We start from the raw sequence: 5,547 nt of genomic DNA, 5'->3' as shown, positions 1-5,547 counted from the left end.
TGTGTTCAGTTAAACTAGTTCCAACTGTTGGAGGAACTAGTGGAAGGTCAATTGTGTAGTGCGACTTCAGTCTAACTCAGTGATCATCCAGTTAATTGATCAATCAACCCAAAATAGCTAATTCATGTAAAGAATTCGAGTTACCCAGTTGAGGTGGAGATTCCAAGGCAGTGTAACATCAGTTCTAGACTATTCTGGAGTGTGCATGTGTTGCATGTAGTCTAATGTTCAACCTTAGGAATTGCGAAATCCATTTTAGAGAAATTCCAAAATTGTAGGGGCTTAATTTCTCAAGGAAATGCGCAAGAAAATAGGGGCTCAAGCAGAGGCTGAAATTGACTTAGTCTGGGTCAGAGCTTCTCAATGAGCAGAGAGATAGGTTGTTCACTTGTAGGTTGTGCTCAGTTGAGCAAAGCAATTGTAACACATCTATATTCATCAGATTAATGCAAGTAGGCATTGTGGTTTTTAACAGATTGCTTTCCCCAGGAAAAATACTGTGTGCATGTGTTATTTATCATTTCATGTTTGTGATTGATGTTCTAAATTGTGAATTACTTTCTGCAGAGCAGTAGAGTAAGCTTGTGTCTTGTGATTTTTATTAAAATTTCATGAGAAGTTGCAAATCTACATCATAATTTATACATATTCCATTGTTCAAAGTAGTGTGTTGTGTCATTTGAGTTGGTAGTGATAATGATTATAAGACCCTAACCTAGATTCTCTAGTGCCATGGAAAAACAACATCATGTCATTAGTTTGGTATTTGATCTGTCCATTCAATGGAAACCTTGATGTCTAAGAGGGGATGTCTCTGTGAAGAAGCTTCCCCCTCAACACATGTGAGTTCTTCCTAAAGGTGACCCAATGTAAGTTCATGATAGCACAATGAAAATTCCTCTAGTTGATGGTGCATGCATGTATTTCCCCTGTGGGCCCACTCCTAGGAATAGGTGGCACCCCTTTGAACTCATGCCCTCTGACGAGGCATGAGAGAATGGTTAGAGAACTAGTAAAACTCAAGTAGTGGCCAAGGCATGGTAAGGGAGTCAGGTCAGAAAGAGAGGTGCCATGTTGTTCAAGTTCTTAACAAAATGATGCCACAACCAATGGACCCTTCTAATTGGTACTCCTGAAATGTCAGCACAATAGGAAGGGGAAGAAATAAGGCAAGCACCAATAAGAAAAATATCACCGAGAGACATTAGAACAATAGCTTACGAAGAGTGCACATGGAAAACAAAGTATACAACAAAAAAATCTTGACAAAGGGAATGAGAGGCAACATGACTAAGGAGAAGGGAGGCTTAAGGACAAGAGTAGCGATCTGAGGTTAGGAAAGAAAGTAAAAACTGACGTGAATAGAGGTGGGAAAGAGTAGAAAGAATAGTATGGGGAAGGAAAGAGATAAAAGTAAAATTTTAAAATCGAGCCTTAGTGTAGACTAGGTGCTGGCTAACTTGCAAGAGAATAGATACAACGAACTAAAACCAATTCTGAATTGTAAAACAACATTCCCAATTCCTAGTCGTTGCAGCAGGGAAAAGATGGAAACAATGATGTATCTTGAACTCCCATCTTTGCAGTCAACTTTCTTGCAATTGAAACCACGTCTTGGTCAAGTTGGGCATACCGCCATCCTGAAACAACCTCAAACTTTGTGTTCTCCAACTTCGAAAACCCTTGGTAGCATCTCGCCTCAAGAGCAAGCTCCACAGACTGTTGCAGGTTTAGTGCCATGGGTGATATCTTAACTCTTGTTACCAGTTCCAATACTATTGACTTCATGGTATGGCAGTGGATAACGACCACTCTTTTACTATAGCGTCTTGTAATTAAAAACATTCATGGGGTGTGTTGCCATGTTCCCTAGTCCTTGGCTACGTGGGATGGAAGAAACTCCTACTCCTCCCCTGCCCCTCTTTGATCATCACCCCATAAGAGTATTGGCATTAGTTTTTTTAACAAAATCACAATTTTGTATTATTTAAATGTATAAATTAATTTAATAATATGATTGAATTATGTAAATTTCACAACTTAAATTTATAATTGTAATCGATATAGTTTGAGTGAGCCTGATGATTAAGAGTATGTGTTTCCTCCTAAAAAATTACAAGTGCAAAACAAAAAAAAATAAAATATATATACCTTCATAAATATAAATATAGATACCCTTATCCCACAAACAAAAAAAATGTCATACAAAACTCAAAATTTAATATGGCATGGGGAGCATTAAAAATATACATAAAGGTACATCAGATACGTTTATTTGTATTCTTAAAATATATAGAGGCGTGCTGCAATAGATACGTGCCCGCTTTACTCGCTCAAGGATATGAACTATAAAGGCTGTATTTATGCATTTGCTTAGAGGAAATTATTTATAGCTATATTATTTTTTTAATCAATGCGCTGCGCTGTGCTTCTCAGCGGTGCCTAAGGCGATTTTCTTGGGCCTTTTCACCGAAATGATGGGAATATCTCGGCGGCGCCTAAGGCGATTTTCTTGGGCTTCTCACCGAAATCATGCGACTATTTTGGGTGATATTAGAATATTTTATTATTTAAATTATATTTTTATATAAATGAATATAATGTTTAAAATTTTTGAAATGTTAATATTAAAATTACAGTATAATTTTTTGCTAGCTGCTAATTTCAGAGCCGTTGCAACCAGCATTGCCTCTGGAATGATCCTCGACAGCAACGAGGTCAATTCGGCCTTAAATTCCATTCCCTGGATACAAGAAGAGGTCAATTCGGCCTTAAATTCCATTCCCTGGATCTGGTCGGGTAACAGAAGAGGCCAATGCCATGGACTGCAAAACTGGTTGTCAGTAGTGATAGAAATTTGGTGCTAAAAGATGACGACGGAGATGAGGGCGTGATCTTTCTTTTCTTTTTGGAATTTTGAGAATTTTAAATTTAAAATAAATATTTTAATATATAATTGAATCTAGTGTTTAAAGTTATATATTTAAATATATGATTAAATTAATCTTTTGGAAGAGCCCGTACAATATTTAAATTATATTAAATTTAGGATTAAAAATTAATTTGTTTAGCACAGTTTTAATCCAATTACCTTAGAAAATTAAAAAATATGGAACATGTAATTTGACTTTTACAATTTTAACAATGATCAACGTAACAAATGTTTATTCAACATATAATTATTTTAGTTATAATTATACAAGTACAATTGAGGTTACTCTGATTCTGGAACGGTCCACTCACTCAAACTATGGATTGTTGCTGCGGATTGCTGTTCGAGTAACGATCGTAGAAAAATGGAACACAAAAATACAAGAGGAAAACCGGAAGCAGTCCTTGTCATGAAACAGTTCATGTCAATGCAAAGATAAGCGCCCAACATCAACCATTGACCTTGAAACTGGACCCTCCGATCCAACGAACCGTGGGCCCCTATGGGTTCTCTTTCACGGATTCCTCCGATTTCCAGAAAGCTTCCGGTATATCAGAATGGAGCCTAGCGGGAACAGAAAGCTTTATTTGCGGATGCCGTCGAGATTGACTGTGGTAAAGAATTTCTTCGTCGATTTCGTCAATGGTATATGCCGCTTTCCAAACTACTGCGGCCCTTACGGTATTGGTGCAGCTGCGAGGAATCGATTATTTTTGTAGCAGGTACTTGTGTCTGCCTCAAGCAAGCCTGGACGAATGCAAGAGCCTCTGCTTGTCCAACTACTCTTGCGTAGCTGCGATTTATTGGCAATCCTCTGGATCCTGTTTGCGTTGCGAAGAGCTTTGGTCTATGAGAACCATCTCGGATCGAAACCAGGTAGCGTTCATCAATGTCATGGATGATTCAACCCAGCCAAAAATTTGGAGGTCTCATTTCTGGAAGCAGACAGGGAACATCGTTGGCATCAGTTTGGGGGCTGGTCTGCTGTTTATAATAATTCTGTATTTTCTCTTTACCCTGCAGCGAAAGAAGCAGCGGATGAGAGAGACGGCGGCGCTCAATGGGGACGAAGGATTCTTGAAGACGCTGTCCGTGCTGCCACCCAGATTCACCTTCGACGAACTGAAGGCAATCACGCGAGATTTCAGTCGGAAGCTCGGATCTGGTGGCTTCGGCTCTGTGTATGAGGGAGTCCTTGGGGACGGAACCATGGTAGCCGTGAAGCAATTGGAGGACGCTTTCCAGGGCTACGGCGAATTCCGAACGGAGATAGCCACGCTGGGAAGCCTGAGCCATGTCAACCTCGTCCAACTTCAGGGATTCTGCGCCGAAGAATCTCACCACCTGCTTGTCTATGAATACATGGTGAACCGCTCTCTGGATGGCTGGCTTTTCTCTGCAGACGCCGCTAGGCATCTGAGTTGGAGTACCCGGATGAGGATCGCCGTAGACATTGCTCGCGGGCTGGCGTTCTTACACGAAGAGTGCCGCGAATGCATTGTGCATCTCGATGTAAAACCCGAGAACATTCTCCTCGACGATAAGTTCAGGGCCAAGCTATCGGACTTCGGGCTGTCAAAACTCATCGACCGGACTGATGAGCATAGCCGAGTTCCGACCGGGATGAGAGGCACTCCGGGCTACATCGCGCCCGAATGGCTTATGGAAACGGGTGTCAGCAGCAAGAGCGATGTCTACAGTTTGGGCATCGTGTTGCTGGAGATCGTGTCCGGGCGCCGGTGCGTAGATCTCTCGGCTCCGGTGGAAGACTGCTATCTTGCTGCTGCGACCATTCGGAGGTTTCAGGAGGAGAAGTTAATGGAAATCGTGGATACTCGTTTGGAGGTGCATGGATTACCGGAGGAGGATGAAGCGAAGAAAGTTGTTATGGTGGCACTTTGGTGTATACAGGAGGATCCTGCCATGAGACCGGATGCCAGTGCAGTAAGCCGAATGCTAGAAGACCAGATGCAAATTGAAGAGCCACCCGTGACTGCTCTGGAAAATTCGCTTACTAAGCAGCACCACATCTGGATCTCGGCGGGGCCGCCGGTAATGTGCAAATTGCATATAATTGATCGGCCTACTCATTCATTCCGGCTTGGCTGGGCCTGTGACGGCAGGTACGGCAATCGCCGATCGTTTTTGGTACGCTAAATACAGGGTAGGCAGCCGACAAATGGCGCTGGTCGTGGTGCCCCAATAACTTGACTTCGAAATTTTCCGGTTTAAGGTTTTACCAGGTTTTCAGTTACGTCTTGTCCAGAAGTACGATTTAAAGCCGGCTACCGAAGATATATTTTGAGCACGCAACCTGGGCGTAAGGTTCAATTTACCTTCATCTATTTATATCATCTAAATTCAAATTTGTTTATTATAATTTTTAATTAAAGTTGCTTTTTAAGTAGAAAATCCATGTAAATTCAAATTTGTTTATTATAATTTTTAATTAAAGTTGTTTTTTAAGTAGAAAATCCATGTAAATTCAAATTTGTTTATTATAATTTTTAATTAAAGTTGCTTTTTAAGTAGAAAATCCATGTATTTGTTTATGTATGATATTCAATTATGACTTAAAGGTCAATTCAATGTTTCATTGTTCATGGTAAAGAAGA

At 40.6% G+C, this 5,547-nt stretch overlaps 1 pseudogene; it reads left to right on the top strand.

The window, feature by feature from the left end:
* Positions 1–3,533: 3,533 nt before the first annotated feature.
* LOC149208237 (putative receptor-like protein kinase At5g20050 pseudogene) lies at positions 3,534–5,138 on the top strand (annotated as a pseudogene).
* The last annotated feature ends 409 nt before the right edge of the window (positions 5,139–5,547 follow it).

The sequence above is a fragment of the Pinus tabuliformis genome, chromosome 1_2, assembly GCF_031772625.1.
Source record: "Pinus tabuliformis cultivar Carrire ecotype Pingquan chromosome 1_2, CPIR1, whole genome shotgun sequence".
In the NCBI taxonomy this organism is placed as follows: domain Eukaryota; kingdom Viridiplantae; phylum Streptophyta; class Pinopsida; order Pinales; family Pinaceae; genus Pinus; species Pinus tabuliformis.
This window is presented reverse-complemented; position numbering and strand designations above follow the sequence as displayed.